General features: G+C 51.1%; 1 long non-coding RNA gene across 1 annotated transcript; it reads left to right on the top strand.

The window, feature by feature from the left end:
- The first annotated feature begins 586 nt into the window (after positions 1 to 586).
- Positions 587 to 1,553, top strand: LOC143411805 (uncharacterized). Its single transcript, XR_013092893.2, has 3 exons — positions 587 to 730; positions 1,167 to 1,282; positions 1,426 to 1,553. It is a non-coding gene; the product is annotated as an uncharacterized LOC143411805 (long non-coding RNA).
- The last annotated feature ends 13,856 nt before the right edge of the window (positions 1,554 to 15,409 follow it).

The raw sequence follows: 15,409 nt of genomic DNA, 5'->3' as shown, positions 1-15,409 counted from the left end.
ATTGAGTTGGGGTTTTGTTACGAAATAGATCAACTTGCACGGCTTCCAGGCCAACTTTATTCAAACCTCCAATCTTGACCAAGTTGGCAGTTCCTTCTAGATATTTCTGAGTTCCACTGGAATTAGCCGGTTCATTAAGACTACACCTCAAAGAGGCCTGTGATCAGCCAGAAAACTGGGTCGATGGGTCCCCTAGAACGTTTTGCTGTAACATTGGGCACTTGTTCAAATTCTGGGGACTTTTGCCCTCAAAAGCTTGTTGCCTAAGAGTGGCGTGAGGAAGGCCCCAAGAAGGTGCAGGCGTCACCCCTGGTCCCTCTGCCACCCCTCAGGGGCTTCATTCGTCCTGTGAAGACGTGATCACGTATCACAGAACCTACCGTCTAGAGTACACGGCTCAGTTCTTCCCAGAACATCCATGCAGTTGTGCAATCTTCATGACAATCTAATTTCAGAATGTCGTCATCAGCCTCTAATAGCTCTGCTCTATTAATGTGGGTATTTTGGATATCTCGTGTAAATGAAATCAAACAACATCAGGTACGGTTTTCTGTCTGGCTTCCTTCCCTTCATGTTTCAAGGTTGGTCTGTACTGAGGTCTGTGTCAGGCCTTCACTCTTTTTTATGGTTGAGTGATATTCTATTTCCCAGATTAACCACATTTTATTCCTTCACTTTTTTTTCTCTTTTGTGGTGCTGGGGATTGAACCCATGGCCTTGTGCATGTGAGGTAAGCATTCTATCAACTGAGCTAAATCCCCAGCCCGTGGGCTGTGACCGAGCTCGGGATGGGTGGCTGGGCGGCTGGAGTGTGCTCCAGTGTTATCAGGCCGGGGTTCTGGCAGGGCTGCAGCTCTGGGCGGGGAGGGCGGGTCTTCTGAACTCACAGGGGAGCAGAAGCGTGTGTTAGTTCAGGTTGGGGCAGCTCTCCCGCCCCCACTCGTCTGTGCTGTGGGGCTGTGGGCTAGGGCTCCGGGCGGAGAGGATCACTGAGTTTCTGTTCCTTCCGTGCGGTCTCTGGACCTGCGGAGTGACGGTCGTGGGTCGTCTTGGGTTGACACTTGGGGGTTCATGCCCTAACTCATGTGTGGGACGAAGACACCACCTGGGCTCAATAGGGACTCGTCAACACCAACCAGCCAACCTCACGGCCTTGACCTCGGCAGGCCCTCCTGGTGAGCCGAGCTTGGGCAGGGCATCACGCTGGCAAGAGGACGGTCGAGCCCAAGCCTGTGGGGTCCAGTGGCCTCCATCGACCAGCGCTTGGAGGCTGCTCCATCAGGTGAGGCGAGGACCCTCTGTGGCTCCAGGGAGCAGCATGGAGCCCAGAGTAGGCAGAGGGAGGCAGTTCTCAGTACAGGCTGCGCGTCCCTGACACAGGGACCACGGGGGACCTGGTGAGAGCCCGACTTCTGTCGTCCACAGGGGAAGCTGGTCCTGCTACCTGGAGCTGCACTTGTCCCCTTTCCCTCAGGAGGTCTCTGAAGAGGACTCAGAGTCCAGGAGGTGGATCCTGGGGTCATCCCCACCCACTTGTCTTGTGCTCAGCAGAGAACAGGGACTGAGACACCCAGGGGTGGCTGCAGGCGCTGGAGAGCCTGGGCACAGGGTGTCCTGCTGGGGCTCTCCTGGCCTGAGGTAAGTGGTGAACTTCCCCCTCCTTTCCTGGATTTATTGGGATGACGGTTTAGAAAGGTCACAAGAGGTTGAGTCTGGCCTGTCATTGAGACTCCAGCCAATGCCAGAGACACCATGGGTGTCTGTGCCACTGACACTCCTCCTCCTTGGGGGCGTCACAGAGGACCCAAGGTCCCCACACTGCCACTGTGGAGGGCTAAAAGTGACATAGACACACTGCAGTACACTCCCCTCGCCCTGGGGCAGGACGTTGGCCTGCCTTGCTCTGTGCCCTCACCTGGGCATGGGGGAGGAGGGTGCCCGAGCACCCCCTGCCAATCTACTCCAGACCTGTCTGTAAGGAGTGTCCCAAGACTATCCGGGCTGCACAGCTTGGACGGGTGGACACAACGGAGAAGCCCTGACCTTCCCTGGCCCACAGGAGCACAGCCCAGAGGGGTGTCATCCCTGTGTCTGAACAGCAACTGGAGCTGGAGCCTTGGCCTGGGTCTGCTCTAAGGCAGCAGCTGTCCTGAGGCTCCCAGGCAGGCGGCGGGGGAGGGGCAGGGCGGCTGATCCCCTTTCTGTGCAAACAACATCCGGGGTTGGTGCCCAGTTCGCACAGCGCCCCTTCTCCAGGGAGCTCCGCAGTCCACGAATAGGGTAAAGCATATTCAGACCAGGATCTCTTCTGAGAGCAGGCAGACCGCTGCGGCCGCGTGCTTGACCCCAACCCTGCCTGCTCCACGCGCGCACGGCTGGAGGAGCTAGGGTGGGGGAACCGGGCTTGGGAAGCAGGAGCAGGATCTCCTGTAACTCACTGCAGATTCCGGTATCATTAAAGTTTGAATTACAGCCTTTCGCGCTAGTGCACTCGAGAACCGGATCCAAACACTTCATCTCCTACCAGCGGGGCCTGCTTTCCTGGGACTTGACTTTAAGCCATTTGGAAAATTATCAAAAGAAAAAAAAAGGAGAGTTAAAGTTTCTAACAGGCTCAGGTGCCGGGTTGTCTCCCGACTCTCCTGGAATGCGCACGCGGCTTCCGGAGGGGCACTGCCCATCCTTCAGCCACCCTTTAGCTCAAGGTGTCTTGGGGGGGGGGGCGGGTCACTTGATTTCGGACACTGTGGGTCCGGGTCTCGAGAAGGCAGGTGTCCACAGAGACGTTCACCATGTTACTGTGCCCACGGGGGTGGGGGGGTGGAAACAGTTATGTTTTGACTCAATGGACACTCTTCTCCCCAGAAGCTGCTTCTTTACTCCCAAATGTGAAAAGTCCAGCTTCGAAGTAAATACCTACCAACGAGCACCAAATAAGGCCACGCGCAGCACAAAGCCTCAGACTGTCAGGGCCTCTAATCAGGTTTCAGCAGCTGGGTCCAAACAGGCCTTCCTGCCCATCAGCAGCTCTTCCCTCCAGGCAGGAGCAACACCAGCCTTTTGAATTTGCTTAGAACTATTAAGGAGTAATTAAGCAGTTTAAGGGTCTTTTTTTTTTTTTTTTTTTCAGTTGCAGGGGCTCAGGCTGAGGCCGGGAGGTGGCTGAATTAAAGGAAAGGAGCCGGTCGCTCCGCCCTATCTTCCTCTTAGCTGACCCCGTGTGCTAATAAATTCATCCTGTATTTTTCTGCTGCTGCCAATTTACGGCCTACAGGAAACTAATCTTGCACAATGACTACCTTCCTGTACTTAGTTCCTAAATGGAGCCAAATGGATTTGGTGGCGGAAGAGCTCCCCAGCAGTTCCTGTGCCACAGTGCTGAGCCCAGCAAGATCTGATGGGGCTGATGCTCTTATTGACTCTGACGATATAATTATGTTCTTGTTTTGGCTGCCCTGCACTTAAGCACAGAAAATAAAAAGCCGTCCTCTGCACAATGCCTACCACAGTGATTTCAACTCCACGCTGCAGAGTCAGTGAAACACGTCAGGGCCGCGGTGAACCAGGCAGGAAGGCTCACAAGGGCAGCCAATATTTCACTGAAGTCTTTGATAAGAAGGAAACACGAGCCTGTTCCATGACTTTAGAAAAATATTTACCCAGGAGTAGATTTTCTAATGAGTTACGAGGGATTGTCCTCATTTTAAAGTCTTCCTTAGGTGGAAAGAGAGAGGGGGAAAGGGTGGAGAGGGACACCAGAGCCTGTGGTTCGTGACAGTTTACCGCCAGGCCAGACAGGCTGGTGGAGCCGAGCGCGAGGAAGGCAGATGACCTTTGTGACAGTACTGCCTGGGCTGCAAGCACGGAGCCGGACAGAGGGACTTTGTGCTTTAAAGAAACCGAAAGCACTCCATCTCTGACAAGCGCCCGGTTCCTCAGGACTGCTCTCCCGCCCCCAGGGTGGACTTCCTGTTGACATTGATCAGGTGCCCAGCTCCACTTCCTGTGCTGCTGTGCTGTGTCCTTCTAGAGCCATGGCCGAAGCCACTCATGCAAAGGGACCTTGCGCCTTCTATAAGAGGAGGAAACGGCACTCTGACCAAGAGACGGGCGGAGATGAGCGGGATGCTCCAGCCCTGCCGCTGCAGTGGAGGGGTTCACCTGCCCAGCTTTGAGCCAGACAGTTGGGGACCCTGCTGGGCTGCTGGGCGAGCTGGATTGGAACCCTGGGCTGCAGCCCAGGCCTCTGGATTTCCCAGAAGTTTTGTGGGGGCTGGTAGGGCTTAACAACTGTCCTTAGTGGGACAGACTGCACGGTGCCATTAAGTAGCTGAAGGCTTCTGCCACCTGTGGACTCTGAGGACCACTTAGATGTCCCACCTGCTGTGTGACACGGAGCATGTTCCCAGGTCAGGAAAAGACTCTGCTTGCTGTGGTTGTGGGCGGGTTTCTTTCCCCAACTACAGGACAGGGATGCTGCTGCGGCTCCAGCAGAGCCCTGTCAAGAGGGGACTCCAACGCAGCACGGCAAGGACACCCGCTCTAGGTCACTGGCTCCATAAACTGATTTCTAAAAACTCTTAAAATGGTCATTAATGCAGATTGTTATTACCATTATCATAACAAGAACAGGATTACTGTCTGATTCCAACAGTGCCTTTGACCTGTGGGGACTCCAGGAGGGACCCCTGGGTCTAGAGAGGGTTGGCATGCAAGGCAGGATTGTTGGAAGTGGCCACACAGAGAGCAAAGACTTTCTGCCTGTTCCTAGGTGGTCATCTGCCTGCCCTCCTGAAGAGGCTGGGACCTTGGTGCCTGTGTCACATGCCTGTCACAGTCGCTGGTCCCTTCTCCACCTCCTCTACTTTAACCCTTCGAGCCTAAATGTGAGATAAAGGAAGTGAGTGTGGACAGGCCCGTGCCGCTCCGGTGAGCTAGAGTGACTCCGCTGTCTACCAGGGAAGAGAGGGGATCGGCCCAGTGCAGTACCACAAGGAGGGCTGGACACAACAAGGAACAGGAGCTCCAAGAGTGGAGAGGGACTGTGCTCTGCCCCGTGGCCGGCCACTTGCTGAGCTTGCTATCCAGACCTCTCTTCTCACTTCAGCCTTCCACCTCCTGCGCTGACTTGCTCTGAGCCTGTATCTTTGAGCACTTGGAAGGGTGGTGGCAGCTCCTGAAAGCTCCCCCGGTGACTTCTGGGTACCCTGGAGCCCCTGCTGAGGAAGGAGTGGCTGGTGGGTGAAGGAGGAGTGCCATAGGGCACAGGCCGGACCCCGAGCCTCACTTCGGCCCTGTCTCCACTCAGCTATATGACAGAGACCACCCTGGGCACGCGGAGCCGAGAGGCCACAGAATGTTGCACCCAAGTGAAACCAGACGGACTCCTGTGCAGCGGCCCCAGCCTGGGCCTGTGCCCGCCCCCCCCCCGGCCAGCGCCATGCATCTCGTCTCCATGGCGATGTCTCCCAGGTGCTGCTCTGTGGCACAGTCAAGGAAGTGGTCCTGATGACTCAGTGGCTTTGTGGTTATCCCTGGACACTGTCGTTACCCAAATATTCGAAAGAAAGCCCCGTCAGAACAGGACACCTACAGGGGAGCCCCTTACCACGGGCAGGGTTTGGGCTGGGACGTAAACTGCCTCTGCCTGTTGATCAAAACTCAGCTCCCATCGCTGGAGGCAGGCAAAGGGAAAGATGCTCCATCTCCAGAAAGAGTGAGGAGGTTGTCCCGGCAACCTCAGCCCGAAGGTGCGAAGGCCGGACAGGAACGCTTTGCTGCTGCCTCAGGCTGCTTCAAGCACGCTGCATGAAGTGCGTCCCCTTCACTTTCGCTTCAAGGTCCTGGCACCACCCCATGGTGCTGGCGAGGGCAAACCCTCAAGGGTCAATACCAAGCTGAGAAAGCAGGACCCAAGAGGCAGAGAAGGGAACGGTGGTTCTGGGAGGAGGGGCACGAGCATGGGAGTTAGAAGGAGCAAGTGCCGGCGCTCCCTAGCACGTCACCACGGCCACCGTAGCCATCATCTGCTGGGCGTTGCAGAAGAGCTACAAGAAGGAGTCCTGCATAATACCAATGCAAAGAAGAGGCGACTGTTGGGAAGTTCTGATTACCCTGTTTGGATCACTCCGCGTTGTCTGTGTGCTGAAAAGTCACATTGTACCCCATAAATATGTTCAGTTATTAGGTGTCAATTAAAAATAATTTTATTTATTTATTTTTTTAAATTTTTTTTTGTTTCTAATTTTATTTTTTTATTGGTTATTCAAAACATTACAAAGATTTCAGAATCAAGAGAAGAACCTGGGAGGCAGGAGAGTGCAGGTGTGGAGAGCAGGTCGAGAATGAGAGCTAGGTGCACTGGTCTCTGCGGGCCATGACACTGTAGGCCAGCCCGGGGACGTTTCTTTGTCTCAGGTTCCTCCGCTGTGAGGGATTGTGTCCCGATGATCACAGGCAGCCCCGTGACACTGCTCCAGTTACGTGAGCTTCCTGGGCTGTCAGTCCTCCTCTCCCACGTGGGAGGCTGATGGAACTCATGTTTCAGGGTTGTTGCGATGACCTCATGGGTCGGGAGCATGGAGGACATAGCACGCATTGGACATGGTTGCTGGGGCTATTTTTAGTGTTGCTACCATCCCTGGCCTAAGAGTTGTGACCTCTCCTCATTGGCTGGTGTGGACAGAAGCCTCTTGCCCCTCTCTGGTGGAGTCAGCATGCCTTCTGCCATCCTCCTGGGTTGCAGCTGGTGGAGGTCATCTGTTGGTCTCATTGTCCTTTATTTAGGATACTGGCAAACCATGAGGCTTTTTGTCGCCTGGCAATGCACTGACCTTGTGGGGCTGCCTGGCTCGTGGCAGCTGGGGCTCATGTGTTCTGGAACACTCCAGGCCAGAGCCACAGAGCAGGAGAAGGGGGCATGCCGCCAGTGGGCGCAGAGGCTACCGAGGTGTCCGGAGTTTTCCTCCCTCTGCAACCTATGAAGGAACCTGCTTTAGAACGTCTGAGTTGTTTTTTTTTTTTTTTTCCAACAAGTGTAAACTACTTGCAGAGCCATTGCAAGCCCTGGACCCTCTGAGGGTAACTCACCCATTTCCCCCCAGCCTAGAAGGGCTCGTGGGCACCCAAAGCAGCTGTGAAGGCTTCGGGGTACCTCTTCCACAGCATGATCAACGTGAGCCGGCAGAGTCAGAGAACCTCCCGGGCACGGCTTCCCACTTCTCAGGCCCTCCACTCGGGTCTGCCCCCAATGCCCTGTAAATCAAAAGGGTCCCCTCCCGAGGGCGCGGCACTTAGTTGCCGCGTTGCATCAGTCTCCGCCAACCTGGAGCAGTCCACCGGTCTCTGACTCTCCGGGCTGAGCACCGCAGGTCACTTGCGTGGTGGGATGCCCTTCAGCCGGGTCTGCTGATGCTTCCCCGTGGCTGGCTCAGGTCAGGCCTCCCTGGCAGGGGAGTCCAGGGCGACCCCTGCGTCCTCAGGTGGCAGCATTTCGACCTGCCCCAGGCTGACGGTGTGCCCCCTGTGACCTGAGGGTGGGGGTCGGTGGCTTCTGGTCTCCTTTCTCCTGCGGTGACTGGTGAGTGCTGGGGGCCACCCCGAGCCCTGCTCCCCTGCTCTCCATCCAGTGGGCCGCTCCTTCGCGGGTGTCTTGATCCCGTTTCCTTCTGTGGGTCGTGGTCTGTCCTCCTTGAGTGTCTCATCCTCAGGGTCTGGGTGTGGCCATCTGAGAGCAGGTGCTCTTCTGGCTGCCTGGGCATGACCCAGCTTCAAGCGGTTGCCCAGATGCTTCACACTCACTATGGGACCCTGCCCGGACAGAAGTCAGCGGAGGGTGAGATCCAGGTGCCTCAGTCTGTGTACTTTGGAAATCCAGCTGGGCAGGTGAGGCCACAGTGCTGGCCCCTTCCCCAGCATGGTCAGGGCCCAGGGCTGATGCAAGTGAAGTTTCTCAGTGACCTTCAGGAGTAAGGTATATCTACAGGCTGGGCACTCAGTGCTTGCTCTCAGCCAGATTTGGGGTTTGCCACACCCTTTAGCAGGCACTCACCTGCTTAGAACAATGCAGTTAGGATTGTGGGTCCCACAGGAAATGTCAATGAACCAGCTGAAGGCACCTTGAGCTGTTGGCTATGACATGCCGTAGCTGCAGGGCAGGGACCAGCAGGAAAGGGCTCCCGGAGAGATTGGTTCAGGCAGCAGGCAGCTGTTTCTCCTCAAGATCTGCAGATACTGGCAATCACCGGAGGTGGTACCATCAGAGTGCGCTGCCTGAGTTTAATTTGATAAATAATTCCCAGATCTCATATAATATTTGTAAAACCAAAACCTAAAGCAAAACCAAAATACTTAGATTTTTGTTTCAAACTAAATTTAAAAGAACCAAATGTCAAAGAGAAAATAGAGAATCAAATGTCAAAAGAGGAAAAAGAAAATGAAGATCTAAGTTAAAACCTATCTAACCTGGGGAGGATGATTTCTAAGACCACAGCTAGGTGAAGAAACTACAGAAACATGTAAAAATGAAATTCAGAATTTAAATGAACTAAAAACTAAAAGCAGGAACAAAGTTAAAAGACAAACACAAAAGGGTAAATATTTATAATATTTTTGGCCAATGTAGGCGCCTTTAAGTGCGTCAGCCTTTTACCCTTCATGAATGTGGGGACGGCTGCTGCAGAAGTGAGAACTTCCAACCCTAACCCTAACTCTAACCCTACCCCTACCCCTACCCCTAACCCTAACCCTAACTCTAACTTAGAATGTCCTACCCCTACCCCTACCCCTAACCCTAACCCTTCCAAGCAGAGGAACAACAAGACTCAGTTGAGAATGGCCTGGGTGAGCTGTGCTCAACCTGAGCCGAGGACAGAGGACCAAGCTGGAGAGCCTTCGCCTCGGAGGGCCCTAAGGTTGCCGCGGAGGGCTGCGAATACTCTGGTATCGCTGACACACAGGGGTCAGAGACAACTGCAAAAACTAAAAGGCCAGAATGTTCCTGTGTTCTATCTTGTGTCACCAAGCTCCAGTGGGGGGGATGTGGGTGCCACCAGAACCCTACTGTGGAGCCTGACTTTCATTTCATCTCCTGACCATACTTAACTTGTTTTGGTGTAAAATTGTCATAAATTTTTCCAATTGGTTTTCCACCCCAGGGTGCTCTCATTAAGTCATACTTCTACTAAAAATACAAAGATCATAAAAATGATACTTGCTAACACATATCAAGTGCATCTCAGGCACAGTGTAATGTATCTGCAATTCACTTAAGTATCATAAAAGCCTCTGAGTTAGCCATTGTCATACCACCATCATCATTGTTGCTGTCATTATTGTCATCATCACCACCATCATCATCATCACCACCATCATCACCACCAACATCATGACTACTACCACCACTGTCATCATCACTGTCGCCACCACCATTATCATTACTGTCACCACCACAACCACCACAACTATTGTCATCATCACCATTACCACCATCACCACCACCACCACTACCATTATTGTCATCATCATCACCATCACCACCACCATGATCATCATCACCACCACCATCATCATCACCACCATCATCACCATCATCATCACCACCACCATAATCACCACCACCACCACCAACATTATCATCACCACCACCACCAACATCATCATCACCACCACCATCATCACCATCACCACCATCATCACCAACATCATCACCATCACCACCATCATCACCACCACCACCAACAACATTATCACCACCACCACCACCAACATCATCATCACCACCACCATCATCACCATCACCACCATCATCACCAACATCATCACCATCACCACCATCATCACCACCACCACCACCAACATTATCATCACCACCACCACCATCATCATCACCATCATCACCACCACCAACATTATCATCACCATCACCACCATCACCACCATCATCATCACCATCACCACCATCACCACCATCATCATCACCATCACCACCACCACCACTACCATTATTGTCATCATCATCACCACCACCACCAACATTATCATCACCACCACCACCATCATCATCACCATCATCACCATCATCATCATCACCACCATCATCACCATCATCATCATCACCACCATCATCACCACCACCACCACCACCAACATTATCATCACCACCACCATCATCACCACCATCATCACCATCATCATCATCACCACCATCATCACCACCACCACCACCATCATCATCACCATCATCATCATCACCACCATCATCACCATCATCATCATCACCACCATCATCACCACCACCACCACCAACATCATCATCACCACCACCATCATCACCATCATCATCATCATCACCAACATCATCACCATCAGCACCATCATCACCACCACCAACAACAACATTATCATCACCACCACCACCATCATCATCACCACCACCACCAAAAAACATCATCATCACCACCACCACCATCATCATCACCACCATCATCACCACCATACCACCATCACCAACACTATCATCATCATCACCACCATCCTTTTATGAAGGAGAAACTGAGGCTTGGAGCCTCAGCACAGGTTTCACTCTCAACTAGCTCTGAAGGCAAAGTTCAAACCCACTTCCTGAGATTAGTGCAGTGCCCCAGACACCTCACTTTGAGGTCAGAAGCTCATGGGTGCAGCAGCCCTCCTGCCTGTTGGATTGGATCTGGTGGTCTGGCATCTTCCTGGAACATCACCTTGGAAGGATTAAGCCACCCATATAATAATCATATTTTAAAAGAAAAGGGGGTGCTCGGAGCACCGTTGTTCTCCAACTAAACAACCAATCAAGGAAAAAGTAAAAACATAAACAAGAAATTGAGGAGCTTCCAAAATGTACCCTGCTATTTTTTTCTGATTTGGAGCGCAGACTCGAGAGAGGCTCTTGTGAAAGCCAGTGCTCTAGGGGAGGCTGACCTGGGCTGGATCGTCCCCTTCTGACATCCATGTCCTGCCCTGATGAGCTCATGTTCAACCTAAGTTTTATCAGACTTAGCCACCTGGAGGCAAGGCCAGGTCTGCTCGGGGACTTGCAAGCAGAGATTGCAAAAGAAAAAAATTGATGGCTCTTCACCATGTCCTGTAAGCAGTGAGAATATGTGCATTTGTCTTAAAAAGAGAGAATACTTGAAAGTGACTGATAATGTCTAAAAATTAGTTATTTTCAGAGGAGTTCATAGTAAGATTTTATAATTTCTCCTACTCTATAAGACTCCTCCTGCAAATCTTTGGTAAATACCTGACCTTCAGATTTGAGTTATATATTGTATGTGTGTATACACGTGTATATATCTATATTTAATTTTATAAATTTATTTTCATTGAAATTGGCACATGCTTGGAGACCCAAAACAACAACATGCTACAAATTATGGTATGTAAAAGCCATGGAATGCACACACAATTTGCACATGTCTCTTGTATTTTTATCAAATAGCTTAGTTACTGAATTGAATTGTATTAATTCTGGGGTAGTAAAATTCTCTTCTCCAAAGATGTGCTGTGTCGATGGTAGTCATGATTGGAGCTCAAGGTCACAGTACTCACTGTGAGACTAGCAGAGTTGCTATTTGATACCTAAAACTGACTGATCACTTGGGAAAATCAGAGCTATGCATGTTTGTTAGATTCTCCTTCACTTTCTCTGGAATTTTACTCTTTTTAATATGCCCTTGGTAAACAGGTAAAACCCTAATTATGTTTCATAAAGTGAGCCTGAGAGAAAAGTACTTATTTCTGAGTCATGGCTGTCATTATTTTAAGCAGTTCTGAGAAATTACATGAGCCAGTTGCAAAAGTGGTTTTGTTTATCTGCGTTAACATTCACCAGGGACAAACACCTGACCCACAGGTAATGTTTTTCCCCTGCTGTTTACACGACTACCAAAATTAGAACTGAGCTAGTGTGAGTTTGGAGATGGGTTTGAGGTTGATCACGCATACACACATACACACACACATACACACACACACACACACACTTTTTGTTTTAAAGTGATATTCCCAAGTCCTGGCTGAAGACTGGGTTCTGGTCCCAAAGCCCCACGTGTTCCTCCATGAGGGCACTGCTGTGTTTGCTCTGCTAAGCTTTGCTTTTAGGATTTCCAAATTTGCAGCTTACAAGAGCCCATCCATAAAGATGAACAGTTTTTAATCCAGTTTATCCCAGGAAGCAAACATATACCACTATGTGCAGAGCATAGCCACGCTGCCAACTTGGATGCACATAAATATAAAAAGAAGCACTTTAGTCCTTGGATATATGTTTAAGGTCAGAGAGAATGCACAAGACGCACAGGTTCTGCCTCCCTCGGAGCCTCCTGAGACTCCTTCCCTCAAGTTAAATAAGATCACCTTCTACACCTAATGCTACGTGTTGCAAGTCTCAGGGTCGGGAACGGAGGAAGCTCAGTGTTTGGATCCTGACCCGTCTGCCTGGAGTGCAGGCCCTGGTCCCAAGCTCAGCCAGCGGACCCGGGCTCCTGGGGTTCAGCTGACTCTAGCAGGAACGGGCAGCCATGTTCTCCTGTGTGCCTTAAGATGGAGAGTGGGGGGACGGAGGTGGAGGCAGGGACAGGCTCAAGCAGGAACCGCGTAGAATCCAGGGCAGTGGGCAGTGGGTGGCACCCTGCCAGGCAGAGCTTTGCTGGGTGACAGGCAGGTCACCCTGCAGGGAGCGTGTGGAAACGTGAGATCCCTCCTAACTGAAGCCTGCACAAGGGACGGGACCCACGGGCAGGGCAAATTTTGCGTTTTAAACGTCACTAGCAGCCAACCTCATGACACTCTTGCCCTGTCGTCTGGATTAGCAGAAGTCTCGCCGACACACTGTAACCTTCAAAGTTTAAAAAAAAAAAATGAAGAAGAGGGATTCTGAGGATGTGGGGGCAGCTGGGGCTCGCATTTCTCCTTTCGGGGATTTTGGAGAAGTCCTAGAGGAGCTCTGTCTTACAGCCCTCCGCCGCCTCCCTTCTGGCCCCTGTGAGAAGCTCTCCCCAGCCTCTGGTTGGCACCTCCTGCCTGGCCCACGAGGCCTCGGGGCCACCGACTGCTGTGGAGAAGTGCAGGTGCGAGCTGGGCCTGGCCCCTGGCATCGTCCTTCAGTCTCTTGACCCTTCCTTCCAAAAGTGGCTGGATTCACCCCACCAAGGGCCAAGAGGTCAGAGTCCCCTGGCTCTTTGGGTGGGGAGCCAAGATTCAAACCCGACACCAAACAGCAGAGCACCTCCAGGAGCCCACGGCACTGCACTTCTTGCCGCGGGGCGCTGACTCAGCCCCTCCAGGAGCTGTGCGGGCATCCACGCTGGCAGGGGACACCAGGCCACTCCACGTCGTGCCCCGACCCTCCAGAGAGACCTGCCTTCAGGCGCCACCTAAGCGGCCAGGAAGCACTCCTGAGAGTGGCGGGAGAGAGGCTTCCCCGGAGGCCTGCGGGGAGTTTGACGCCTCCCACAGAGCCAGGCTCGGCTCCTGCGCGGCCACTCTGGGACTGGCTCCCACCCCTCTGCCAGCGGTATGCGGGTGCCCTGGGAGAAGGCATTGAGAAATCTCTTGCTTGTCTGTCGACTGCACTGTTATTTCTAAATTCAAGAGGAAGGGAGGAATGAAGGGAAATGAAGACATCCTGGGCTTGAGCTTGGCTCTCCCCCGAAACTGGAAAAGAACGTGTCATTTATGTCGCAACTGCAGCCTGGCTTAGCTCAGCAGCACCGTCCATCAAGTTTCTTGCTCGCAGGATCGCCCGCCAGACCCAGTCCCAGAGTTAATTCCGCCCTAACTGGACGCAGAGGCTTTGGCTCCGTTCCTCTCCAAAACCTCTGGGGTGCCTTTGATGTAATTCCAGTGCGTCCAAGTTCAGACCAGCTCCCGTGGAATCCACGGGCACTTTCTGGTTCATCTTCTATGAATATGGGAACGCATACTTGCTTACACTTGTGTGTGCTTACACACACACACACACACACACACACACACACGTGGAGTCACAGGGTCCCCTCCAACATTGGATGAGCACTTCCTTAGAAGTGAGAGTCTTCAACATTCACAAGCCACACATGTTTACTTCTTTGTGTTTTTTTTTTTTTTTTTTTTCTCACAAGTTGCTTTCTTAGATTGCTGCTTCTCTTCCTCATTGCAAAAGTCACATTTAGATTAACAGGAACTGACAAGAACAGAACACTGTGTCCCAAGTGAACCCTGTCACAGAACGCTATTACAACATTGCTATCACCGCATCTCTGCCTTCGCCCAGAAGGAGAGCTGCCAGTTCCCATGCACAGCTCCAGTGTGGCTCCAACTCCTCTTGCAGGAACACAGGGGCACGCTCACGTCGAGTGTGTCACTATAGATCCACCCGGATGAATGGAGGAAATATACTGATATAAATTTGTGAAATGTAACTATAATGCTCACCATTCATTAGTTTCAAGTTAATATTTGCAACTTTTGCTCATCCGTGTGAAGTAGGTAAGCCTGTGTGCAATTACCAGTTTTGTCATTAAAAGTGACTGAGTATTATGAACTAGTCTTTTTGTTAGATATAAGTCTATATTGTTGGAAATTTCTAAGAAGTGTCTGGCTTTTTTTTTTTTTTTTTGAGTTGATAAGTTTGTAGCTTATTTCAAAAGATAATAATATAAACCAAATTAAAATATAAGTGGCAAGCTAATATATAACAAAAGATTAAATGCAAGTATATTTCAATATCTACCTGTCAGTAAGAAATAGAAAAAAATCTGACAGTGATTTTACATAAAACAAATGTCCAATGAACTTTTGACAATTTTTTTTTGTGGTATTCAGGATTTAACCCAGGGATCTGTACCTCTGAGCTACACCCCAGCTCTGTTTTTTATCTTTATTTTGAGACAGGGTTTCACTAAATTTTTGAGGAGGATGGCCTCCAACTTGTAGTCCTCCTGTTTCAGTCTCCTGGGATTCAGTCCCTGGGATTATAGACATGTGTGCCCAGGAACTTTTGACATTTTAAAAAGACATCGACAACTAGCTCAAGACAAAGGAGAAAAATTTAACATATTTTAGGTTAACGAATTAAAATATGATAATTTTCAAAAACAAGAATTTGTAAGTACTTGAACTTTCTGAGCAAGGACACTTAGTTTCACAACAAGCCAGTGTATATGGCACAGATAAACATGGGCTGTAGGAGAAAAAGACAAAACTAAAGGCTGTAATTTGAGCAGACCTTTGAATTTGGTGAAGTGACAGGAGAATGGCCCTGCATATCCCGGGATGCAGTCCCATGGATGTGGAGGGTTGGCGTGCTGGACTCCAGTGGCCCCAGGGGTTGGCATCCTCAGGGTGTCCTTGAACTCAGCAGCCGGGGAGGACCAGGAAGGATGCCTTCTAT

This window comes from Callospermophilus lateralis, chromosome 12 (assembly GCF_048772815.1).
Source record: "Callospermophilus lateralis isolate mCalLat2 chromosome 12, mCalLat2.hap1, whole genome shotgun sequence".
Lineage (NCBI taxonomy): Eukaryota > Metazoa > Chordata > Mammalia > Rodentia > Sciuridae > Callospermophilus > Callospermophilus lateralis.
This window is presented reverse-complemented; position numbering and strand designations above follow the sequence as displayed.